Source organism: Dermochelys coriacea, chromosome 1 (genome assembly GCF_009764565.3).
Source record: "Dermochelys coriacea isolate rDerCor1 chromosome 1, rDerCor1.pri.v4, whole genome shotgun sequence".
NCBI classification, from domain to species: domain Eukaryota; kingdom Metazoa; phylum Chordata; order Testudines; family Dermochelyidae; genus Dermochelys; species Dermochelys coriacea.
Genome location: NC_050068.2, coordinates 110,673,730 through 110,701,566, shown reverse-complemented (window position 1 = coordinate 110,701,566; position 27,837 = coordinate 110,673,730). Strand labels below are relative to the sequence as shown.

Sequence of the window (27,837 nt, the reverse complement as noted above, 5' to 3'; positions counted from 1 at the left end):
CCCCTTTCCGGTGTGCAGGGGGGCAGGGAACATCTCTTTGTCCCACCCAGCCCCAGGAGTCTGGTTACAGACAGGCAGGTAGCCTAAGCCTAGCAGCTCCTCCCCCTTGCCAGCCAGGTTATGTGCATTTTCACTGAGCATTTCCCTCTCCACCGATTGGTTCCCTAGATTCAAACAAATCCTCGGCTGTTACAGGAGCAGGGCCTGGATCCTGTCCCAAAAAGAGAGACAGTCACCCCCGAACAGGACCTCACTGCTGATATTCTGGAGAACCCCAACCACCAGCCAGCCCAACCTCTCCTGTGTCTGCACAGGGATCTGGGCCATAGGCAGGGTGAGGGGCTTCATCCCTGGGACTTTCACCCAGGTCACACAGCCATTCAGCTTCTGGTGGGGCTGCACCATCTGGGGCCTGACAACAGTTTTCTTTGTCCCAGGATCTTGCCACCCCAGGAATGTCTCCCCATTGACCATCACCTTCAACTCCCACTGGGGATCCGAGGGCCTGACCCCAGGAAACTCCACACAGAGATATAGGTTGAGGTCAGGAGTGGGAGCCTGTCCACCACCCCATACATCTGGCTGACTCAGTCTATGGCCTTGGGACCCAGCAAGGGAGCTAGACACCAGGGCTTTTCCGCAGGGTCCCCCTCATTAAAATCGCCAGCCTGTTCAAAGGCAGTGAGGTGGGCATCCACATCCCCCCCCCTTAACCAGGGGCAGCAATTTAGTACCAAGGTTCCCTGCGGAACTGGCACTCCGGGGTCTAACCCCACTCACCTCTGGGAGGTCCCCTATGCCTCTCCGCTCCACCATCACCAGTTCTGCAGAAGCAGCAGCAGCAGCATGCTCTTTCCAGGACTCTCGCTGTCTCTCACAGTCCTCTTGCTCTCTTGGACTCAGCTCCAATCCCATCCGTCTCCAATCCCCTGATGGGGAATCCGATCGTAAAGACCCCTGTGTGGTAGGGGACAGGAATCTTGGGGATGCCTGGCTACCACTCCAGCTGTTCCCAGATCCTCTTGTAGCCCCATTTGGGTCAGAAATCTGCTTCTTAGAGCGGTCATCCTCCTTCAGCTGCACGATTAACTGTGCCTTGGTGAACTTTCCAATGCACAACCCTCTCTTTTTGCACAGGGTTACAATGTCCTTCTTAAGGAAATGGTGATAGGCCATCACTCCACTGTTCCCAAGTTGTTGTGGACTCTCAGGCCTGTGTGCTCTCAGCTCCCCACAGTTTCCAGGGAGAATCCCTAGTGTGCTAGCCTTCTCGAGGTCACCACCTCTTTGCCAGGGTCGAGCTGCAGACTCGTCCGCCCCGGGACCGCTCGCTGCAATCCCCAGGGGAACCCTGTTACTGCAAAAGTCTCTCTCTCTCTCCCTCCAAGGGTCAAGCCGCAGGCTCCTCTGCCCCTGAGACTGCTCACTGCAGTCCCCAGGGGGACCCCATTACTGCACAGTCCTTCTCGCTGGTCACGCGCTCCCAGGAGATAACCGCCCCCCGAAACCACTCTTCTCTGAGCCTTCAGCACGCCTGGTCCTCGTCAATCCCCCTTCGTTTTACTGCTCCCCAGTCACTTACTGAAGGAAGCGCCATCCAGGGGGTGCAGTACATACTACTGCTGCTACCAGTTGTCATGGAGTCCTTGGGTGATGCTGTGGAACTGCTCCCTACGAAGCCAGTCAGGACTCTGGGGAAGTCTCCTTTCTGTGAGCAGACTGTCTTCAGGACACACAGCTCACACAACTTCCACCTTCCTGGGTCTGACCTCAGAGCATTCAGCATCCTCTGCCCCTCTATGCGCTTCCCACAGTGAGTCCGCCCAGGCAGGGTCCTGGGGAAGCCAGAGGGTCCTGTACCCCAACTCCGCAGTCAGACATGACTCTCAGCCAGCCAGCCAGCAAAACAGAGGTTTATTAGACAACAGGAATATGGTCTAAAACAGAGCTTGTAGGTGCAGAGAACAGGACCCCTCAGTCGGGTCCATTTTGGGGGGGGGGCAGTGAGCCAGACAACCACGTCTGCACTTCACTCTTCGTCCCCAGCCAGCCCCAAACTGAAACTGTCTCCCGCCCCTCCTCCTCTGGGCTTTGTCCCTTTCCTGCGCCAGGAGGTCGCCTGATTCCTTTGTTCTCCATCCCTTTAGCTCTCACCTTGCAGTGGGGAAGGGTCCAGGCCATCAGTTGCCAGGAAACAGGGTGTTGACCATTCTCTGTGTCCAGACCCCTGCACACACCTGCCCTCTAGGGCTCTGCAATGATCATACACCCTTATCCCACCACCTAGATACTTAAGAACTGCATTGGAGAAACAGAGGCACCCCACAATATTAAGAGGAAACATTAAGAATAGTCCCGCTTCGTCACATCTCTTCCCCCATTCAAGACCGAACTGAGTGGGGTCACTTTAGCCGGTGACCTGGGGAAGTTCAAAGCCACCAATGTTCCCATGGATGCCCCAGCATCCCTCCTGTTCCTTGGTGGGAGTTACACCAGGCCCTTCCAGTTTCACGCCCTCCCTTAGGTCGGGGGTGGTCGATAGCACTCGCATGCTGGAAGGTTTATGTGGCCCATGCCCTTTTGCCACCCCAAAACCCCCAGGGGTCAAACTGGGATCAGGTCTTCTTCCAGCGCTCAATTCGGGATCTCTTGGTTAAGAGCCCCCATCTTGACCCGGGCCACATACTGTTCACTTACAGAACTAGCATGGAGACATCCCTTTCTCAACAATCTTGTCTCCCTAACAAGCTGGCCAAACACAGCCAATTGGTTATAGGACTGTTTAACTTTCTTAACAGCTTTCACTTCATCTGAGACCTTCTCAAAGCTATCCACACTGGATCTTTCAACAGGAAAGACAGTGGATCCATTCCCAACAGAAAATTTCTGGCTCCCTGCCGGGGGCCCTGCTCCAGCCCTGCCCCCTGCCTCAGCTCCGTTCCCAGCCCTGCTCCCAGATTTGACCCCTGGCAGCTGCTCCACTCCTGGTCCCAGGCCTACCCCATCCAGCTGCAGCCCCAGCCTTGGTGTCTTTACCCTGTCCACACTCTCCCCACCCAGAGCCATGGTCCTGCTCCTGGCCCTGTCTCCCATGGGTGGGTGCAGACAGACAGAGAGGTAAGGGGGGGTGCAATGTGAAAAGTTTGGGGACCACTGGTCTAACCTGCTGCTCAGCACACTGAATATTGAGTCCTCATATAAGTGATTACATTCCTTTTAGATTATGTGGAGGAAAGACATGGACTGCCTTTAATGGCATCTGTGGAAAAACAGCAGAAGTAAAGTGAAAGAGGGAGCTAAACCACTGTCACAAAAACAAAAATATGTATCCTGTCAACATAAACATTTCAGTAAGAGAACATTTATAAATACACAATAACCTCACACTTTGGCATAGTTGAATCTGCTTTTCTCCCTTTCTGGGTCTCTGTTTACATACATACATACATACATACAAGTGCATGGTGTTGATTACCTTGACCGTAAAACTAAAAGCAAAGATGAAGTGTAAATGTTTGTGTAGATTAGAACTGCTTTTTCTGAATCCTTTCAGATTTTGAGAAAGGCAGACCACAAACCTCATCACAGACCAGGATGTCAGAGCACAGGGATTCCCATGCACAGGAGGTGGTAGAGCTAACCAGCATCTCGAGTGAAAGCAGAATATCAGTATGATGGTAATTAAAGATTCTGAAATTTACAAGGAACCTAGTTCTGTAGAAGTCTTCAGTTACATGTAAAATTGTTGTGGGAGGGAGATAGCCAAGAGCAAGAGGTAAGGGGGCACTAAGAGAAGCAGTTACCTTTTAAAATGTTATTTTTGACTCTGCTTCCTATTGTGTGCTTCAGAAACAAAAAAGATCAGATTGACACAAAACCTAGTAAGAAAAGGAGGACTTGTGGCACCTTAGAGACTAACCAATTTTATGCTCAAATAAATTTTAGTCTCTAAGGTGCCACAAGTCCTCCTTTTCTTTTTGCGGACACAGACTAACACGGCTGCTACTCTGAAACAAAACCTAATGCAGATTGATATAAAACCCAGATAAAGCTCATCGACACCTCCGCATGTCCTGAAAGGGAAGGGTTCAAAGTTCATCACAGTCACAGTACTGAAGAAAGGGAAAAGGGGCTTAATAAAGATGTATTGACTGTCAAGGGAGGGAGAAGGTTTTACGGTTTTGTTATTTTTAAACTAGTCCAACAAGAAGCCCCAAAAAGTTGTGATGCTGGCAGACCAGGTGCTAGCTCATGCCAAGGCCCCAAGGTCTCAACTGAACACTGACAAACACATAGCTGGAACCAGTCAGACTCACTTGTAGTATTAATGTTGTTAAAATAGGTATTACTTACAAAAATCAGTTTCATGTTTAGACTTGATGAAATGCTTGTAAGTTGCTGCATGCATTAACCTCACTTATATTACCTCCATGTTATGAGGAAATATGTGAATGTTTGCTCTGTAAATGTAAATCACCAGACAGGAGAGAAGCATTTTCCAACAGGAGATATCATTTCTTGCCTAACAAAAGACAGACATCTACAGCTACATCAATACCAGATGAACCGTTGTGGAACATCAGAAGACAAAAGGCTTTGTGGATTTCTTCCCTCTCCCCTTCCTCCCACCTCCTGCCATGAAGAGGAGACTTGCAACTGAATTCCTCTCAACAGCTGAATTTGTAACTGGAAGCAGGAGGGAGAAAGGAATAAAAAGCCCTAAAAAGGAGGAACTGTATCTTTTTTGCTTCTTGGGCTCTGAGAGACAAGGATTACTAAGCATAAGCAAAAGATCCCCACTGCTTGCCCTGGGTTAGCCCTAAAGGACGTATAGAGCTTGCTTAGTATAGAAGCTTCTGTTACCTTTTGAAACTTAATACTAACTCATACCAGTGTGTGTACATTTACCTGATTTAACCTTGCAAATAAGTTCCTTGTGTTAGTTAATAAATCTTTAGATTATTACAGGATTGGCTGCAAGCATTGTCTTTGGTGTGAGATCTGAGATGCAATTGACTTGGGGTAAATAACTGTTTTTTGGGGACTGGGAGTAACCTGAATATCATGTTTTTTGGTGTAAGGGACCATCAATCACAAAGGTAAGCTTGCCTAGGTGACAAGACAGATCAGAGTGCCCAAGGGGACCGTCTGACTCCATGGTTAGGCTGCTACAGTGCTTAAGGAATTGACTCTTGATACTTGGGTTGGCGAAATTTAAGAATAGAACTATCAGCCAATTTTGGGTTTTTGCCCTGCTCCAGAACCTTGTGCGCTGAGGTTGGTACTCATGCTCTTGAGCCACTGAAGGAGCGCTTGACAGAAGTAACCAACCCCAGGGGTCAAGGTCAGCCTTGAAAATACTAATTTATGGCCAGATCCTACAAAAAATGACTTGCTTAACAGCATTCAGGTGAGTGGTCTCATTGATGTCAACGAGACTATTCATGTAAATAAAGTTAAGCATGTTTGTTTGCAAAATGAGGGCCTTAATATTAATGAAACTTTAATATTAAAATGTTACAATTAAAGATGCGTTTCCTCACACAATGGGTACACAGAAGAAGGCGTCTGTTAAAAGAGCAATTAATTTCAAAATAATAATAATAACCACCACTAGTTTAATTTCCTGATTTGACATAACATATCTGTCCACAGAGTCATAGAACACTTTGAGGAAGTATATTGTATTCTTGGCAGACTGTATAAAAAAATCAGCAAAATACATTCCGGCACACCTCCCTGACAATGAATGTCTCAGGAGGAGATATAATAGGATTGATTCTTAAAGTGATGAAAAGATTTAGTGTGCCACCTCTTGCAAACTGTAATTGAATGCAATGGTTGATTTAAAAAGACAAAGTTAATAGGGGTTTTAAAACCTTTGAAATCTTCTGTGACAGTATTTAAAAGAATGAAAACTAGAAAAGGTATTTATTCTTTTTCCTACCACCAAAAAATAATTTACATTTATTTTATATGGTTTACAAGGGATCCTAAAGCACTTTAAGAAAATCAGTTTTTACATTCATGTTCCTTTTAATACAAGTGGAGACAGATGGGATCCTTTATTACAGTGGCAAAAGGCTGGGAGCCACTGAAAGGGAACAGAAAAAGATTTGGCTTTGATATGGATCTGCAGCGGAAAGAAAGTTGAATGGAAACTGAAATGGGAGAGAGAAAGATTCATAGATACTAAGGTCAGAAGGGACCATTCTGATCATCTAGTCCGACCTCCTGCACAGCGCAGGCCACAGAATCTCACCCACCCACTCCTATGAAAAACCTCACCTATGTCTGAGCTATTGAAGTCCTTAAATCATGGTTGAAAGACTTCAAGGAGCAGAGAAGCCTCCCTCAAGTCAACCATGCCCCATGCTACAGAGGAAGGCGAAAAACCTCCAGGGCCTCTCCAATCTGCCCTGGAGGAAAATTCCTTCCCGACCCCAAATATGGCAATCAGCTAAACCCTGAGCATATGGGAAAGATTCACCAGCCAGATACTACAGAAAATTCTTAACTGGGTAACTCAGATCCCATCCATCTAATATCCCATCTCAGGGGATTTGGCCTATTTACCCTGAATATTTAAAGATCAGTTACTTACCAAAATCCCATTATCCCATCATACCATCTCCTCCATAAACTTATCGAGTAGAATCTTAAAACCAGATAGAGCTTTTGCCCCCATTGCTTCCCTTGGAAGGCTATTCTAAAACTTCACTCCTCTGATGGTTAAAAACCTTCGTCTGATTTCAAGTCTAAACTTCCTGGTGGCCAGTTTATACCCATTTGTTCTTGTGTCCACATTGGTGCTAAGCTGAAATAATTCCTCTCCCTCTCCTGTATTTATCCCTCTGATATATTTATAGAGAGCAATCATATCTCCCCTCAACCTTCTTTTAGTTAGGCTAAACAAGCCAAGCTCCTTAAGTCTCCTTTCATAAGACAAGTTTTCCAAAGGTCTTAGGTCAGAACGGTAACAGGAGGGAACCTAAGACAAAGAACAGTTGACCTGTTTTGTTTTTGTAAGAGGGTTAATAAAGACGTGTTGATTTCAAAAATATTTATGTACGTATTTGACATGTACAACAGTAAAAAAAACACAGATCTGTTAAAATAGAGGAAGGGCAGCTCCTCTCTCTCCACCCACCCTCCCCCACATTTCAATGAACCAAATCAAATCAGAAACAAACCTTTGACTAATGGAGCCCTCCTTGGGATGCAAGATTACACCCTTCACAGTGTTTACAGAATAACTATGTAGTCAGGGGGTAAAAGGACCTGAAAAAATCAGCCCGTTAACTTCTCTGCCTCAGTTACCTGGCCATCTGTAAAATGGGGATCATGGGCCAAATTCTGAGTCTGGCACTTAGTGGGTGCCGCCAGAGCTCTCCAGCCTTACTAGGCTCCTTGTCCATAGTATGCTAGTCACATCCAAAACAGGGAGCTTCCTTTCAGTTGTGGAGTTGCTCTGAGGCTCAGCCCTGCACCCAGAGTCCAAGATTCCCAACCATGGTCATTGCTATGTTGTCAACATTAATCACAAAACTCATGATGTCTGGAGTTTTTCTTAAATGCTCCATCTCCTGCTGAATCTCAGAAGAAAAAAAAAAAGATTATGTTTCTAGCTCTCATAGTTGCGGTAGAAAAGCTTGAAAACATGAGCAATAAAGGCTCAAAAATCAGCAGGCAAATAAAAAACCCCACATTTCTTTCTTCTAAGCCAATCGCCATAATTTTAGGGCCTGACTCACGATTTAGAACCTTAGAGGCTGGCAGAACCACACATCTAACCAGCAGTAGACAAGGGTGTAAAGGGCAGCACAAGCCCCACATAGCCCCCAAAACTCACCATGCACCAGCTAACATTTTCAAAAGCCAGGTCTGAATTCCTCTCATTGCCCTGCCCTCCCTCTCCAGGGCTTCAGTAGGTTCCACAATCCCCATGCAAGGGAGAGGGAGCCCAGAATCAGCAAAAGGCCAGTGGAGGGCTCATTTGGAGCAATATTGCCAGAGAATAGGAAGTGGAGGGGGGAGTGGCAAATGAGCTCAGATAATTCTATCCTCCAGAAGATTTTAGGACAACTCTTCAGATTCTGAGGCCAAAGCTCAGATTTCTTCCTTGGAAGGAAAATCCCAGCATAACAAATGAATTAAAATCCTGTTTTTTTTCTGCTTTTGAAACACAATTTGCATCTCAATTACTACATGTATTTAGTATAATGAGAAACCAAACTGATGCTGCTTATAGCAGCTATACTATAGAGAAAAAAAGTCAGCTACAATACTTACCCTTCTTCTTTATAGACACCGTCTTTGTAAAGAACCACTTTAATAAGCTATAAAATCCTGCAAGTATAGGTTGCTGCATACAATTTAAAAAAAACAAAAAACCTGCAAAGAATTTGGATTGTTTATGGACATTATAACAAAGACACACAGCAGCTGTCACTGTGTCCCATGCCTATTCTCCGTGAGGCAAACAGGAAGCATATACCTTTACCTGCTTGAAAAAGCAGCCAGTCCATGAAATGTAATTACCCTAAAACAATGGTCATTTTTCTTTTTTCTGCAGTGTTTTCTGGTCAGGCCAAGGTAAAAGCATGGAGACTAAAAGCTTTTCCCACAGAAGCACAAGCTACCACCTACCACTTTAAGAACTGCTATTTGCACTGTTACACTGTTTACTTTTACACTAGGTGTGACAGAATGGGTGGCACTCTTGCTGTGATTCAGGCAGCAGAACCACCTCAGCTGAGGAGCAGTCTAGTTAGTCAAAAGCTTTAATTTCACAACACTATATTCCAGCAAATTCATCAAAATCCTTATAGTTCAGCTTGTCCAGCTAAGCAGTAATTAGTATAACATATTACCACTAGGGAAAAAATCAAAGTGCAAATCTGTTGGGATGGCGGAGGAAGGAAATAAGATTTTGTTAACTACCATAAAATCTCCTAACCTCATGATCACAGACTTTTTGTACATAAAGCAAAACAGGCAGTTTGCCCCTTTCAGACTTTGAATAGTCCTTCCCCACCAACAAAAAGTCCACTGAATTGGTTTTGTGTTGCTGTGTTCCTCTATAATAGAAAGCAAAAAAAAATTTGACTGCCACAATCAGGATGAGTTGAAGGTTCCAAAATGAATTCCAGGAGCTCTGACACATGCTCATCAATTGAGCCAATACACATGACTAATATGACGGCCCTCACTCCCGCCCCTTTTTCTTCTTCTTTTTGTTTACTCTGCAAAGATTTTAAGCATTTGCACCCATCTTTTCCCGTTTCTGGCTCCCCCCCCCACTGTTTTTTTTTTTAAAAACAAACAAAAATTTAACATGTTTTATTGGTGCTAATAAAAGGGGGATATTTTATTTCTATCCCGTTTCCCACCACTACCACATTTTTCTTCCATTTTATTTGTGTCATTATCTCAGAAAGATAGACACATGTGCTTAATTTTTTTCAGGTTCAAATGAAAATTAAATTCTATGAAGAGTTATTTTGCTAGTTATGGTGAATTTTTATTTCTTTCGAGTGTGTGCTAGCAGAAAAGTAAAAGAAACAATCCTCTAATAGATACATCTTCTTGCCTATACCAGAATTTGCATTTGAACCACCAGCCATTTACAGAATTTTCTCAGCCCCACAGACTCCACCCACCACCAGCAAAATCTGTTTTCTACAACTCTCCTCACAGAGATGTAAACTTACTTATAGGGTGCATCACTGATCAGTTACAATGTATTTAAATCACTCCTGCATCTGCAGTAAGACAAAGACTGGGTAAGCCAATCGGGGATGGGGTACAGGAGTAGTGGCATAGTTATAGTCTTGCTTTAGAACTGAAAAAATATGTTAAGGTTCTCCTTTACTTTGGTGATGGATACCAAAGAAAGAACCTAGTTAGACAGAAAATAAGTCATCTATTCATCAGTGGTGATCGTCATCATGGTGCTGAGGCTTGTTTACTTTGGTTGAATACATTTATATTGAAGGCAAAAGGGATGGATTTGCCATTTATGGAAGAATCCTTGAAACTACGGGTTCAAAATATGGCAGTGTTTGCACTAGCATACCTCCTTCCAATATGGAAGCTTTTAATTCAACAAAGATAAGTAAAACTGAACTCTTTCCAGTTCTGTGCCTGGATCACTCAGACACGACCTTAATAACTAAAGTCCTATCTCTTCTTCACAGAAGAGTGAAAATCCAAGAGAAGGTGTTTAGAAACATGGACTAAAATCCACCCTCCGAAGTGTTCAGTAGTGTCTGGTTCACCTGACTATCACCATCACTCTTGAGCTCACTGTATTTCCTTGCTGCTGCATGTATCTAATTTGTAAAGCATAACCAGGATCCAAAATGTGTGACACAGAGAGTAGAGCAAAGAAACATTCGGAAAGGAAAGGTGGAAGAGCAGTCTCCTCAAAAGTGTTTTTTCTGCTTTTGACTAATTTGGAGCCCAGGGAAGGTGATTTCTCAAGGAACTGCATGGCAAGTTGCAGGGTTTCTGATGAAGAAATCCCTAGAATAGAGCTCCTAACGTGCACTGGGGGAAGAAGATGCAGGAGGGGCCAAGAGGATTCCATTCTTTCTCCTCTTAAGATTCTGAAGATGTTCTCCTGCAGTCCTGTGTCCACGCACACCTCCTTTCCTGTAGAGGAAGCCTTCGTTAATTTAGCTTAGGTCTCTCGTGCTTCCTCAGCTCATGAAGGTAGAAGCTCTTACCACCCCTGAAGGGGAGGCAGTGGGGGGAAAAAAACCCCAAAACAACCCACAGTAGTTCCCTCTTCAGCTTGTTCAGAGAGAAGTCTGAATTTGTCATCTACTTCATGACAACTGACTATCTTTAGGCTTCAGACAGCCCAGCTGTGACTAATTTAAAGAGGCACAGGTGCAAGAATAATCATTTAGCAGGTAATGAGGGATATCAGCATTCTCTTCTACAGCAGAACCCTGATCTTCAGGCAGATCCCCAAAGGATGTAAAACCAACTGCTGAGATTTCTACTGGAACCTTAAAACACCAAGGAACAGAGATTCTGATCCAAAGTTAAACAAGCTCAAATCTAGGACAATTCCACTGAAGTCATGGCCTTCAATAGAATTATCCTAAACTTACACCAGTAACCAAGAACAGAACCTAGTCAATATACTCCTCGTGTACTCCAAAATCTGTCAAACTGTAATTCATGTGTGCGCTTTGTTCTTGTTTTATGCATTTTACTTCATTTGCCGTAAGTCACAAGTCTTTACTCCAATTGTTTAGCTGGTGGCAATACCAAAATATTATAAAGTACATCTGCCTGTATTTAAAGTTCTTGTTCTACGGAGCCTAGGTACAAGTAACCATTTGAATCTAGTAAATACTACTATTTTTTTTTTTAAGAACATGTAACAACTATACAATTTTTGGGAGTGTGAAGGGGAATTGTGCCAAAATAACTCAAACTAACCAGGATTGGGCATGGCCACGTTTTGCATGGGACACTTCAAAGCAATAAGGTACTATCAACTTCACTGCATTAGCTTGTGATAAACACTGTGATGAATCCGATGAAGTGAGCTGTAGCTCACAAAAGGTTATGCTTAAACAAATTTGTTAGTCTCTAAGGAGCCACAAGTCCTCCTTTTCTTTTCACTGTGCATAAAGTCCGAGTACGCTCACATGGGGAGGGGTGGACTGGGGAATCTGATTGTTAAATAGCGAAAAAATGCATGCACACACTCATAACCAAAGAGAGAGGCAAGGAAAAACAACAAACAAATTTATATTGCATTCACGTTAGTGGAAAAGTTTATAGCTCTTGCCTCTTGAAAAATATGCTGAATATATTAATAGTAAAGCACAGTGTTCAACCTGTGAAATTGGAAACTGGGGGCAGATAACTGAAAACTATGTTGGGGATTTCAGGAGTATCCTCCCCAGGGAAATAATTTTCAAAAAGTTACCTGCCAGTTAATGCCTTCTGGAATTCCAGAAGCAGCACCATGCTTTTCAGAATCATTTTTACGTCCCCAAGATAAATAATCTTCAGCAGGGTTGTTTTAGTGTTATCCAGAAGGACCAGATGAACTTTAGGCAAGGAAATCACTGCAATCCTGCCTTCCATTTGGTGGCAGAATTTTAACAAAGGGTTTCAGAATGCCTCCTCCATGACTCCACTGCTTTCCAAAAATAAATAAATAAGTCCTAACCCCCCAAACATATCACTGGATGCTGTAGAAGTAGTACTGGTGATTCAGATAATGTCCTTGTTTTATCTGAGTCAGTCCTACATCACAATTGTCCAGAATGTCATGAATAGGTACTGTGTTATCAAAAGGGGCTTCTGATGGAGAAGATACAAAACCAAGATCCTGACCTCTTGTGAGTATTAAAAAAATCCATGGCTCTATTCACAGGAGATGGAGTTTTAATCCCAATACCCTAGACAAATTCCAGTAGTTCAGGTAGTAAATTAGTGACCTACAGTACTGTACTACTAAGGCATTGTGTATGTTGACCAAACCAGTCTAGCTCCTTTCTGATGGCAATAAGAAATTGTTTTCAGCATGACAATGTCACCCTCATAATTGAAATCAGTGGGGGGGGGAGGCAATCCCTTAGGCTATTTGTTAGATAAAATGTGCTGTCTCACTGCTTGAGTTAAACGAAGATGACTAGATCTAAATTTTCTTCAAACTGACCGTTTTTCTGCCTCAAGGCATTCTGTTGTATCTACAAACCATATAATCTGAAGCATGACAAGATTTCATTAAAAAGACACATATACATTTCATCTAATTGAACTGACTACATTTGCATGAAATAATAAAACAATGTCCTTTATCATTATTCAGTCCATGCATCTCAAGTGCTTCTTTTGTCCAATCTGATTCAGGAAAGAAATCAGTTTATATTTCTGAAGGGAAAACAGAGTTTAAGATTTTGCTTACATAATGTTACAGGATTTTACTTTCCAATCTTGAAATAACCATCTATTCTAAACATACACAAAGCATTAAAAAGCTTTGCAGTGTGGTTTTTTTCATCATGTAAAAAAGAGATTTTCAAAGTATATTTAAAAGAATATTTTAAGCTAAATTCATATAGAAGAGTCTCCAAAACATACTATTGTTACAATTTTATTTTAACATCAGATGCTTGCTCAAAAGTACCAATCCCTGTACCAGGTGTGCTTATGAATTGCTGGAATTGCAAAAAAGCTAAAACTTCTCCTAAAACCCCGTATTACTGTATGTGAATCCTCTTCTGAGGGGAGGCTAAAATACAAATGTCATTGTTTCCAAAATAAGGAATGTACTTCAAAGAAGAAAAAAAGGTAGGGGACCAAAAAGGGCAAAGAAAAATTATTAGATATAACAAATGTGGTATAAATAAAATTTGTGATAATGGAAATGTTAATATATAACATTTTTATTACCACTCATGTACCTACACATATAGTAGGTATCCAATACTAAAGGGCTCTTTAATCTAGCAGACAAAAAGCATAACAAGTTCCAACCACTGGAAGTGGAAGAGACAAATTCAAAACTAAAAACAAAGTGCAAATGTTTAAAAATGAATATTGGATAAGTTTACTGAGGGATGTTGTGGATATTTTTTGTACTGTAGTAAAACCCAAAGGCCTCAATCAAATTCAGAGCCCTGGTGTGCTAGGTGCTGTATAAACACATAGGAAAACACATTCTCTGCACCCACAGAATTTATAGTCTAACTATAACCTAAAGCGTAAATAGCACAATATAGAAGCTATTGGGGTGTGGGGCAGGGGGACCTGCAGATTTTGGCAGCTGATTAGGGACAGCTGGGGCTTTGGTCTTCCTGGGACAGGAGGAAGTTCTGAGTTTTTGGCACAAAGGAGGTGGTTAAGACTTCTGGCACTGAGGAGGAAATGCATCTTTTTGTAGGAAGAGTGAGAGAGAGACTAGAAATATTTGGGGAGATCTTGATTTCTTAGTTCTATACCCTAGAAATCCTTATCAGCAAGACGGATGCCCCCCGTTGGCTGCTCACATCCCAACGTCCATCCTTGGATCCAACAAAGATAGGTAAGCACATTAGCTGGATTTTCTGCTAAAATGAGCAAATCGTAGGAGAAAATGTACTTATTTTATCATGAAATCTAAGAATCTGAAACACAGAACGAGACCCTGATGATTTTTAATAAAAATAAAATATTTACAACTTTCATCTAAAAGTACAGGGCAACACCGATAAAGGTGATGGATCATGCACTGTGCCCAAAGAGGAGTTATAAGGTGGGTGAAACCTTGTTATCGGATAAGTCAAAACCTTGCTGTGATTGATGGGTGTGAACTCACCCATCAATAAAGTAACGGTACGGATAAATTAATCACAACACTCTACCTAAAACAAAAGGGTTATGTGAATACACCCAGGAGTTTTGGACTGCATGGATGGAGGCTTTTGTGGAGGTGTGCACACGCACACATGGAACATACAGAAACTGAAAAGAGTGTGTGTATGTGGGGGGGAGCACCCACACAAACCAAGAACAGAGAAGAAAAAAAGGAGGCGGGAGCAAAAAAGCCAAGCAGCAGCTTATGAATACTGTGTGAGCACAGAAAAAGCTAGAAAGAGCGCTTTTGGGTCTGGTTTTGGCTAAAGAGACTTGGGGCTGTAAGCTGAGAAACTGCTTCTTTTGTTCTTAGTCTTTCCTATGTTCAGAGAAGCAAAATTATGTACATTCCTTGTAAATAAACAAGATTGCCTCAAATTAAATACCATAATCCATTAATTTCTGCTTCCATCTGGAATATCTCCTGCGCCCCGAAGTTTGCTAGCTGCTTGGGTCAAAAAGGGGCAACAGTCAACGGACTGTAATGGAGCAACATCTGATGCACATTTCAGAGCATAAGCCCTTCAACCAGTCCTCTAATATTTATTTCCATGGTCTGTGCCTCAACTGTTGCGGAGACTTCAGGGGGTGATTTTGCAGGCAGCATTAATCAGAGTCTTTCCCGGAAACTGAAATTAGAGGAGGTGGACAAATTTATAGGGATGATTGAAAAATGACTAAATTGGCAACACTACATATAACTAATTGACTACTACGGAAGGATGGGGGACTTCAGGGATGGTGTACGGAAATTCCTAATCCTAATTGTACATAGCCAGAATTAAATCTGAAGCTAGAGCAATTGTTGGAGAATTCTTTGGGACTAACACCAGTAAGCTGGATGACATCAATTTTACATACCAGCTGAAACTTCTGAATACCCTTCAAGTGTAGCTTGAAATATTGCAATGTGATCTACAAGTACCACAGGCAACACTTATTGTGACAAGGGCCAATTCGGAGAGAAATCATCACAATCTTCTTACCAGTCACAGTTTTTGTTTTTATTTTTATTTTTTTTAAATGTGATTTTGGCCTCTAGCAAGGACATTCAGGAATCTAAAAAACAAATCGCAAATTCTGAACATCTCTGAACAAGGGTGTACAAGATTACTCAACAGAAAATTATAATTACTCACACGATATCCTCCAGACTCCTTTCCTAAACTTAGGCTGTATCTACGCTGGAACTTTTGTCGCTCAGCGGTGTGAAATAACACCCCACTGAGAGACAAAAGTTTTAGTGCCCAAAAGAACCAGTGTGGACAGCGCTTTGTCAGTGGCAGATGCTTTCCCGGTGACAAAGCTACCGCCCCTCATTGCAGATGGTTTTATTTTGTTGCCAGGAGAGCTCTCTCCCAGTGATAAAGAGAGGCCACACAGCACACCTTACAATGGTATGGCTGCAGTGGCACAGCCGCACGGTTGTAAGGTGTGCCGTGGAGACATTGCCTTCCTAGAATCACTTCCATCTTCTCTGGGCTCAGGTTCAGTCATTTTCCTTCCTTCAAATCCTAATCTCAGCCAAATACTAGGAAATCACAGACAAATCCGCATCTGATTTAAAAAGTTAGACAGTAAGTTTCACTTCATGCTAATGATACCTCAGATCAAAACAAAAAATCTCACACTCATATGTAAAGGAGAAGGAGGAGAATAAAAACTCTGTAGAACTCCATATAATAGATTCCTAGAGGCAGGTAATCACCAGCCTAAAATCACCCTTTAGAAGGAAAGAGCTGAAACACACAAAAGCAACAGCATTCACCCAGTTAAGGACTGCAGGCAAGTTAATAAAACCTTGTGGTCAATGAGATCAAAGGTTGATAATGAGGGTTGCAAGAGGTCCAGTGTCACATCACGCCCATATTCTTCACGGAAATATGTTTATGATATGAAAGCCCATCTTGGGCTTTCAGTGTTTTTCCATTAAGAGGGGGTGGGGAGTCAGACTGGGAAACAAAAGATTCCCACCATATGTAAATTCTATTTAAGGCTGGAGAGAGTGTGTTAATCACGGTCACTGGTACTTCACTGAATCCCTGCTCAGAATGACTGCTGGAAATACCTAAGACTGATGTGGGGAGAAGGACTGGGACCCAGGCTGAGAAAGGTCAGCCTGTGAAGGGTAAACCTGAAGATTTAAGCTGCAAGCAGTACAGTTTACTTTCAAGAAACTCTGAAACCTGCATAAAACAACATTTAGGGTGAGAACTTACTATTTGTAGCCAATTTCTTTAATGTATTAAACCTAGTTTGCGTGTTTTATTTTATTTACTCGGTAAGCTGCTTTGATCCGTTTGCTATCCCTTAGAATCTGTCTTTTGTACTTAATAAACTTGAATTTGTTTTCTGTAAACCAGTCTGTACAATTCATATCCAGGGGGAGGGGGGCAAAAAGCTGTGCATATCTCCCTCCATATTGGGGGAAGGGGCAATTTTTATAAGCTTGCACTGTACAGATCTCTCTAAACAGCGCAAGACAATATAATTTTGAGTTTACACCCCAACGGAGATGTGCACATGGGTGCTAGGTAAATCCCTGAGCTGAATCCTCCCACACAGAACTGATTTTAGTCTGTGTCTGGAGCTGGGTATGGCTTTACCTGTGTGTGTGCTAGAGAAGGCTTGAGGGCCTGGCACAGGCTAATAGAAAGGGCGGTCTCAGTGGGACCACAGAAAATCAGATGGTATACCCGACAGGGAGTCCAACCCATCACATCCGGTTTTCAGCCGGAACGCTCAGTTGAAAAGGGACCCTAGAAGTTCTGGTCAGCACCGCTGACCAGACTGTTTAAAGTCTGGCTGGTGCATGGCTAGCAGGATCACTACCTGGCTCTGCGTGGCTCCCCAGAAGCAGTGACACGTCCCTCGTCTTGTAGATGTAGGACTGGCCAGGGATGCTCCGTGTGCTGCCCCCACCCCGAACACAGCAGGGGGCGGTGCCTGCGGGTAGAGACAGTATGCAAAGCCACCAGGCCACCCCTATACCTGGGAGTCGAGGGACATGTTGCTGCTTCTGGGGAGCCACCAGAGGTAAGTGCCACCTGGAGCCCATGCCCCGGACCCTCTCCCGCACCCTAAGTCCCTGCCCCAGCAGTGAGTCCCCTCCCACACCCAAACTCCCTCCTGGAGCCTACACCCTCTTCCGCTCCCCAAACCCTTGCCCCAGCCTGCAGCCCCCTCCTATACCTCAAACCCCTTATCCCCGGTCCCACCCCAGAGCCAGCACCCCCAGCCAGAGCCCTCAACCTAACACCCTGCCCCAGCCGGGAGCCCCTCCTGCACCCCAAACCTCTAATTTCTGGCCCCACTCTGCAGCCCTCACGCTCTCCTACACCCCAACCCCAACCCCAGCCACGTGAAAATAAGCGCGAGAGTAGGTTGGCGGAGAGCGAGCAACAGAGGGAGGGAGAATGAAGTGGGGGTGGGGCCTCAGAGAAGGGGTGGGGCAAGGGTGTTCAGTTTTGTGACATTAGAAAGTTGGCAACCCAATTGGTAACAGATGTTACCAAAAAACCCCACACAAAACCACCCCTCCCCCTCACATCCCCCATGGACAATAGACCTTTGTCTATTGCTTTTAGAAAAAATATTAGCCAGCCTAGAAAACTAATGGAGCCTTCATGCCATAGCCATTTCAAAAACCAGACTGCAAGAAATTTAAGTTGTGTATAATATATACACAAAACTGTCCAAAGCATATTTGTAGGGATTTTACAAATGCCACTTAATAAAAACCAAACAAACTGTTGAAAGTTGTATAACTCTGTACTTCCTGATTTTGGCTTGGAACAGAGGTAGAAATACTAAAATAGAAGACAGGCTGTTCTTGTGGTAATTTGGCCAGTTAAATTTTTAGGAATCTCACCAAAAAGATTGCTGTTTCCAGCCCACTTTCCCTAAACAAGGTGGTGTGGGTGTACTGAACCTGAGAACCTTTTGAGATCTGTGCAACGTATTTCATGATCACATGGGGTTTTGTTATGCATAACAAGTATATATATAGTAGGAGGAAGTAGGTACAGCCACCACACAAACCATTGCATTAGACTAGGGAGAGTAACAAACAGTTTGCAACAAGCATAAAGGATTGCAAACATGTAAAAATAACAAGAGCTAAAGAGTACCAGTAACATTATACTCCAGGTCTGGGAATAGCCCTGCCCACAATGTAAATAGTGATTTTCCTTGTTGGTGACACAGAAAAAAAGTGGTTTTTTTTTTTTTCAAAGATTACCAGCAAGTCACTTTTGCTCTACATTCTGAAGAAATAAAACATCTCTCTTGTAATTGAATAAGAGTGTCATTTTCTGCAATTCCATTTTCCTTCTTCATACAGGCTCATTTTTTTCAATAACTAAATGTACAAGAACAAATTTCCTATTACTTAAATTAGCTAGACACTGTACATTATTGCCATTCATTAGGATGAGAGTTTAAGAGTACAGTAATCCAGATTCATCAAACGGGATGTCTCTATCTTCAATTTCAAGAGTTTCAGGACAAACCCAGATACAAGTATAGTGTGATTTTGTTTATCAAGAATGCATTTGAAAAGTGTACAACAAAACATTTTTCAAAATGCTTGTAGTAAAAGCAAATAAATATTTTAAGTTAAATGTTAATTTTAAAATAAGGTGTTTTAAAAAGTGTTTTGTTGTGGTGGTGGTTTTTTGTTCTTGTTGTTTAGGGTTTTTTTTAAATATAAAGAAAGCCCTGATACACAGAATGCAGATACAGTCACAATGGATTTCTGCTGCCTCACATTTCAACATTACACTGTAGAGAAAACTCACTGGAAATGGCAACTGATTTCAGTTTCCTACAGTAAAACATTTAGATGACAGCTTCTTATAGTAGTCCATTAAGCCATCACTATAAAGAAATTTCTGTGAACAAACAACATCAGGTCTAGCACTCCACTGAATCCATCAGTTTTCTTGGATGGATCATCATCAGACTGGATAAAAATGGCAGCCTCATAGGTTAGTATCTCAATGGTTACAACTTAATTACAAAAACAAAAAAAATACCATACATGATTTGCAAATCATAGTTACAATTACTTAGACATCCCACACAATGCTATAGCACTAAAAGCTGTATTTCTATCATTTCAAAGACAATATCAAACCATTTTACAAACTCTTGGAATATTTAAAGCACACTGAATAATTAATGGAACATGATAACTGTTATGGTAAAAGAACATTTTAATTGTGAGCTGAAATTAAGTTTCACATGGTAACTGCTTATATATACACACCAAACCTCTTAAAGGTCTTCAGTTCCAATTAAGTAGAGTTCGGTCCTTGTTTCTACTGATAATGTGTTAAATCAATCCCAGCTACTTACCATATATTATATGACATCTTTTTTGCATAGTTTATCTAGAGATCTTTTAGCTTTTCTGAAATAGTTTATAAACTCTCCATTCAAACTGGAATTTACTAGTCGTTTAAGAAAAGGAGATTACAGGAGTATATGAATCATAATTTTAACCGAATTGTCAGCAGTGGAAAAAATGTCCAATCAAGGCTGTTTATTTGTCAAGAAGTGGCTTGGCAAGACAAAATGTGAGCAACTAGAGATAAATACTCACAAATCACTCAGATTCCAGCCCCTAAATTTTCAGGACTCTGGGCAGCCCTCCAAGTTGCCAACCACTAAAGCCATCATACTTCCAATTTCTCATCATGTAAAAATTAGTTTTCAAAGATCTAGGATAAAATTCTGGCCCCAAGTAAGTAAATGGCAAAACTGCCACTGACCTCCAAGGGACCAGGATTTTACCACATATATTTTGACCCACAACTGAAAATGTGCACATCTAGAATTAGTCTGCAAGAGCAAACAAAATTACATCACCACCTTTTCAAGGTAGACATTTACTAAAGCAATGCAAAATGCTTTCACAGATTACAATTTCTATTTTATGCATTTTAGGTGCCCCCTATATTTTATTAAAGGCGACGTCAGAGGTTTTTTCATTTTATGCAAGGCCAGTCGAAAAAAAAAAAACCCCAACAAAAAAACCCCAAAACCCACCTATGGTTTACTTCACCCATTCCACATATTTCTATTTTCTATCACAGTATGAGCCTAAGATTGTCTTTCAAGTGTCATAAAACTCAAAATCACCTGTTTTTCCTCATTCAAAATCTTTATATCCTTTTTATGTTTAAAAAAGTGAAATCTACATCAAAGCCTGGAAAAAAATATTTTTTTTAAAGTCTGATCCCTCTAATATTGCAAAGTCAATCAATATAGACTTACAAGGAAAAATCTAATGCAGAGTTGGTGCTGCCCATGTTAGTTGCTGGATTGGCAGCTCTGGAGAGTGAAGGTGCCAGTTTATCACATAACAAGGACTAAACAGATTGCAGCAAGCTCAACTGCTGGAGAAAATCCTGTCAATATGCTTAAATGCTGACTTTGGGTGAGAGAACAGATAAGTATCCATGTCCCTTAGTCTCTTTGCTGATTGCCAGAAGGATGCCAGTTGTGGTGCTGGTTTTATGTATCCGCTTTCTGTCTAAGAACTTGACAGACTGATGTATCATTTCACATAAATGAAATTCATTTCATTTATTTCATTTCACTCAGTTACCAAAATGCTAACAACTTTTTTCTCACTACTACTGACCTAGAGATGAGGAAAGTTCTGTACCTCCATCAGCAGCCCATGCCTCCCCAAAGTCATGCCTCATCAATTAAAAATGAGTAAAATAGTTAACTATACACTATGTTTAAGTGAAGCATATTATTGATCAATTCTCAATGTTAGTTATATATATAAATCTACTTTAAAAGAATGTTAAGAGTTACAGAGTCAAGCACTCAGAAGTCAGGAAATGACAGAATTTTGGTGTTCTCACATCTCTCACTATGCTTCTCTTTAATAATTTACCTGATCAGTATCTCCCTTCCCATCACATGCTTATCCTCACACCAATCCACGCATCCATTCACAGCCTGGACATTTTACCAAACACTAATACTCTCATATTGACAGGGAAGACATCTTCCAGTCCAGATATCTTCCACTGTCCAAGAGTAATGCTCAGGTAAGAATGCACGAGCTCCTCTCACAGCTGTTCAAGAAAGGGAGGGATTCTATCAGGGTGCTGTCCCTGAACCTTGCTCTGTGAGTTCATATTTTGCAGAAGCCTCTGGCTAATAGGTCTGATAAATGTGAAGACCTTCACGGTCACCAGGAGAAGGAGCTGTGGGAGTGTCCTGCACTCCTACCACAGAGATGGGTGGATGGGGCCAGGGGTCTCCGATACTCTACTTCTCCTGCAGCCTTTATTTTTGGTCCCCCTCATCAGCGATTAGTTCCAATTCCTCCTACCTCTGCAGTTGCTCATAGCTTTCTCAAGCTGTGATTCTTGTTAGGTTTACTGCTGCCCACAAGAATCTAAACAGTAACAGTGAAACCTAACCAGTCTTTTCCAAATACAAGTGTTAGAAACTTGTGTTTTTTTTTGTTTTGTTTTTTAAAACGAAAGTTTAGATCCTGCAGAATTTGATGGTACTTGCCCAGGAAGAATCCCTACTTTTCCTAGAAGAGTGGATTTTTAAAGCTCTGATCAGTACCATAAGCTGTCTAGATTCCTCAAACAATGCATTCTATAAAGAGATTTGTTTTCAAGATTCAAAGAATGAACTAGAAAAATCTATAGGAAGGATTATTTAAACATGTATTTTTATGGTTTATATAAACCATGCTTTTTACCTCAAAATTCTTCCTGCAACACACACACACGTCGAACAGCCCTACTAAACAGATTGTACATTTACCGTTACAAGATCAGGGACTTATTTTAAAGTTAATGACTTACCCTGAACCAGAGAATCCAACCAAGAACACCACTCGGAGAAAAAATAATAACTCTTCATTTCAGCTACAGAAATTCTTAGATCATTCATCTCTATGATGATGCAAAACCATAAAGGGAAAAAACCTCCACTTTTCCCTTCTTATGCTCAGATCACACTATCCTGCTGTGCACATAGTTTTCTTATCAATTGAACTTTGTTCCTTAAATGTAAGAGGAGGGACAAGATGACTTTACTCATACATTTTCCTGCAAGTAATTCCACTGCTTCTTGTAATTATCTCTTTAAATCACAATATTTTCTACCTCCACCCAGGATATTTACATACTGTAGATATACACAACATATGACATGTTGGCAATAGACTTAAGCCTTGAAGTCTTAGTACTTGTTTCAGGAAAATATTTTGGGTTTTGTTTACTATTTTAAGCATTGACAGGACTGAGCACATGCTGGTAGTCTACAAGTGAGACCCACAAAATACCTTGTATTCTTGCAGAAGATGCACTGAAGTCAGATGACCATGACTTCAAGTGACAAGGTGGACGAGTAATATCTTTTATTAGACCAACCCGTTTGTAAAGAGACAAATTACAATCAACACTGAGCTCTTCTTCAGGTCTCATTTTGTCCATTGACAGCTGTTAATGTTTCTTGTACACTTCATAACCCTTATTGAGCAAGGTTTTCTATACTTTTCCACTATTTTATTGTAAGGTAACACAGTTATGGCACTTCTAGCAGAGCTGGTAATAGAACCCACATCTCTAATCTGGCAGACCCAAATCTCAAACATGCTACCTTTTCGAAATAAGCTGCCAAATCTAAGTATTTGGCTATTCCGTTTGCAAACAATAGGCCACAGTCTATTCCCAACATTCTACTGCTGTCTAGCAAATAGCTGTGTAACCTGCTGGGAAAGCATGTGTCACACCTCCATCTAGTGGCCAGTTTAAATAGAGGCTATAACAGCTTTCTGTTTCTATCAGTTATATTCCTTGAGCTCAAGTGGCAGAGGTCTGTATTGTGGGCCTGAAGGTCTTAAGTTCAAATCCTGTTTACAATCCACAGAGGGATGGAAAGAAAAAGGAATCATGTAATTAAATACTAGTATAATGCATGTGCATATAGACAGAAAGGGCAATCTTAATTCTGGCCTTTCCTAATTTTTAAGTGATTGTCTTTGCAAATTTAGTGTTATTTTAATATAGGTATATTACTATTGTTAATAAATATCTCTATTACAATAGTGCTTATTTATAACTTAAATTAGCACTTATTTACTTTCACTGTAAGCTTGTCAGGGCACAGACTGCCTTCATTGTGTGTTTATACAGTGCATAGCACAACAGGTGCCTCTAAGCACCACCGCTGTATCAATCATCATCAATAAAACTAATAAATAAGTGGCTTGGAGGCCATGCTAATATTGCTAATGAGCTATGGTCTTTCAGCTTGAATATATGCAAAATTCATTAGGGACTGATGGTTGTTCCCAGCCAGTGGATGTTTGTGGGCCCGTATATGAGAGAGGTTTTGAGATTCTCCATTCAGCTCCCCCATCAAAAACTTGCTACCATGCTTCCCACTATTGCCAGGCTCAGAGAACACTGCATGGGTCATGGAGACTGATCCACCCCTGGCACCACTTGAGGAAATCACCCATATCGGGGTTGAGGCAGGTCAGTGTGCAGGGGACGCTTGCCATAGAGATGGGAGAACCACAGACCTGTGGAGAGTTGCTTTAGGTCACACATCTCCATGGCTGGAGTCCTCTAGAACCCTCATTTTGACAGCTGCCATCACCCACCCATAATCAGAATTACAGAGAGGAGTACTATGTATGGCAACACTTGTGACCTCTGTATATCTGAAACAATGGCTGGGGATAGTGATCTAGGCCCTAGCTTTAGAGTTGGAAAAGAGCTGTGTGTAGGGCAAAATGGCACTCAAGGCTGGGTCTCTGCGTTCCAGGGGACCGAACAAGTAGCAGTGTGACCCCCGCCAAGGCAAGGGGGAGAAGGAAAAATTGTCAATGGTGGATTGGAAGAGTCATTCCCTGGGCCTTGACCGAGGGGATGGAGTAGCTAGGACCTGGGCTAAGGAGAGAGACCCACCTTCCAGGGAGGACGGAAGAGATGGGGTAGCTGGTCTTGCTCTTCTTCATTAAATGTGAATAGAAGAGGAATTGAAGATAATTTGAGACATTCAGATCAAATATACAAACCAGGGCATAACTCACTAGCATAAAATCTCCAGATTTCTGGACTGTTTGCCTCAATGGGTATGGAGTAAGAGTGGAGCTCCCCCATTCCCAGTAGCCAACATGGGAGTGAAAGTGAGTGGACACCTACCTTCATTTCAAATTCTTTGAAGTATTGAAGCACAAAGGGTTCTGGGATGGGAAAAAGTGGTTTAATTTTGTGACAAAAGGTTGAAATCAGCTAACCAACTTCTAAATCTTAGAGCCCACAAGATAAAAAAGTAAAAGTTGATGTAAATTATTGTTAAGACGCAACTGAGACTTTCTTGTCAGACATCTGCATTTCACAAACGGTGGCACGGTGTTTTCATTGAAACCATGTTAAGTCTGTTACTCTGACAAGCGCCATTTGTTCAATATGAATTTTACCTGAGGTGATTACAAGATACATACGATTTGATTGATATTCTCTCAACCCATAATCCAAGACTTTCCTTTTATAATACATGGCTGATGTCTTCCTCTGGAATTGCAGCTAACATGCTAATTCATGTCTGTTACTAGAAAGATATGGGGATCTTTAACACTACACAGGGCTTGTTTGACCAAAGAGCAATGGTATAAAACCTTTTCAGATACATACAGATAACATAAAAAAAGGAATTATTGTTGCTCCACAGTCAGCATAAATTGGGGAAAGAAAAGGAAACTGAACTTTTGTATAATGGAAGACTTTAAACAGAAAGACTGCTCTAACAAAATCTAAAGTATTTTGGAACAACAACAACGTTTGGGTAGGATAGAAGAGGGACACTCTGCTAAGGAAACTGACACGTTTCGTAATGAAAACTCCTGCCCGTCATATAACAAAAGGATTCTGTAACTAAAAGAGGATTATACAACATAACAAAATTTCTCTCAGGGATAGTATGAATATCTGAGATTCAGACAAGCCAAAATCAAGAGACAGCTTTACTATCCTAGAACGTGTAGCTTTCTATACTAGCAGAGCTTACAACTACTTGAAACTGGAAGAAGGTTGACTGATGCAAATGGCTGCTTTTCTGTCTCTGTTTCAGGTTGCCCCAGTGCAGCTATGCTAGTTGCTGGCCACTGATGGCTGAATTCCAAGTACAGACAAGACCTAAATTTGAGGAAAGGTTGTTGTTTTTTAATCCAAACAGTCCAATCTTATATTCTTAAATGTAGCTAAATGAGATTTTAGACTTTTCCTTATATTGCTGTAAATTGCCAATAAACATAACTCGTTTAATCTGAGCTAAACTGAGTTGTTTGACAGTTAAATCTAGGTCATTTACTGGCTAGCATGTAAATTTGGCATGTTCCATATACTACAAAACCTTCATTTTATGTGAACACACACACATGCTTTTAAATCAGATTATTCTTCTATACAAACTTTTCTTAGTGGCTTTAGTTGCATTTTTATGACTGAAGCAATCAATGAAGGTCTTTAAGAAAATGACTACTATAGGCAAACCAGGCATAGCCCTACTTCTTAGGCTTCGTCAAGCGATTAAAAAAAGTAATCTTGATTAATGTGCTATTAAACAATAGAATACCATTTATTTAAATTTTTTTTGGATGTTTTCTACATTTTCAAATATATTGATTACAATTATAACAGAATAAAGATGTACAATGCTCACTTTATATTTATTTATATAACAAATGTTAACACTAAAAACAAAAGAAATAGTATTTTTCAATTCATCTAATACAAGGCTGTAGTGCAATCTCTATCATGAAAGTTGAATGTACAAATGTAGAATTATGTACCAAAAATATAACTGAATTAAAAAACAAAACAATGTAAAACTTTAGAGCCTAAGTCCACTCATCCTACTTCTTGTTCAGCCCATTGCTCAAACAAATTTGTTTACATTTGCAGGAGATAATGCTGCCCGCTTCTTGTTCATAATGTCACCTGAAAGTGAGAACAGGTATTCTCATGGCACTGTTGTAGCCGGTGTTGCAAGATATTTATATGCCAGATGCACTAAAGATTCATGTGTCTCTTCATGCTGCAACCACCATTCCAGAGAACGTGTCCATGCTGATGACAATCCAAAGCAGCGCAGACTGATGCATGTTCATTTTCACCATCTAAGTCAGATGCCACCAACAGAAGGCTGATTTTCTTTTTTGGTGGTGCGGGTTTTGTAGTTTCCGCATCGGAGTGTTGCTCTTTTAAGACTTCTGAAAGCATGCTCCGCACCTCGTCCCTCTCAGATTTTGGAAGGCACTTCAGATTCTTAAACCTTGGATCAAGTGCTGTAGCTAGCTTTAGAAATCTCACATTGTAACTTCTTTGCATTTTGTTAAATCCGTTGTGAAAAAGTGTTCTTAAAATGAACAACATGCTGAGTCATCATCCGAGACTACTATAACATGAAATATATGGCAGAATGTGCATAAAATAGAGCAAGGGACATATAACTCTCTCCCAAGGAGTTCAGTCACAAATTTAATTAACACATTTTTTTTAAACAAGTGTCATCAGCACGGGAAGCATATTCTCTGGAATGGTGGCTGAAGCATGAAGGGGCATATGCATGTTTAGCATATCTGGCACATAAATACCTTGCAATGCCGGCTACAAGAGTCCCATGCTAACACCGGTTTTAACTTTCTGATGACATTGTAAATAAGAAGTGGGCAGCATTATCTCCTGTAAATGTAAACAAACTTGTTTGTTTTAGGATTGGCTGAATGAGAAGTAGGACTGAGTGGACTTGTAGGCTCTAAAATTTTGTATTTTTTTTTAGTGTAGTTCTGTAACAAAAAACAAAAACAAAACAAAACCTCTACATTTGTAAGTTGTACTTTCACCATAAAGAGATTGTACTACTGTACTTGTAGGAGGTGAATTGAAAAATATTGTTTTTGTTTATATTTTTTATTACAAATATTTGCACTGTAAAAATGATAAAGTGAGCAGTGTACACTTTGTATTCTGTGTTGTAATTGAAATCAAATATATTTCAAAATGTAGAAAAACATCCAGAATATTTAATTTCAATCAATATTCTATTGTTTAACAATGCAATTAAAATTCCAATTAATCATGATTATTTTTTTTAATTGCGATTAATTTTTTTGAGTTAATCGGGTGAGTTAACTGCGATTAATCAGCAGCCCTATAAAGAAGCTGTGTTATCTGTATATCAATTGTATAATATACCCAGGACTATAAGGAAAAACAAAATCAGAGATATGTTCCAGTGTGTTTGTTCCTGTATGTCTCCGAAGAGATGGACTAATCCCAGTAAATACTAAAAAGTGAAAGAAAAAAAAAAGGGGGAGTGGGGAGAGAGGAGGCTAAACACTGTTCAATAAATAGTATATAATAATACACAAGAAATCCCAAATTTCTGAACAGCTGTTGGATTCTAACA

General features: G+C 41.2%; 1 protein-coding gene across 19 annotated transcripts in view; it reads right to left on the bottom strand.

The window, feature by feature from the left end:
- The window catches only part of MCF2L (MCF.2 cell line derived transforming sequence like), a 262,711-nt gene that overhangs the window by 132,398 nt on the left and 102,476 nt on the right, over positions 1-27,837 (bottom strand). The window lies entirely within an intron of this gene.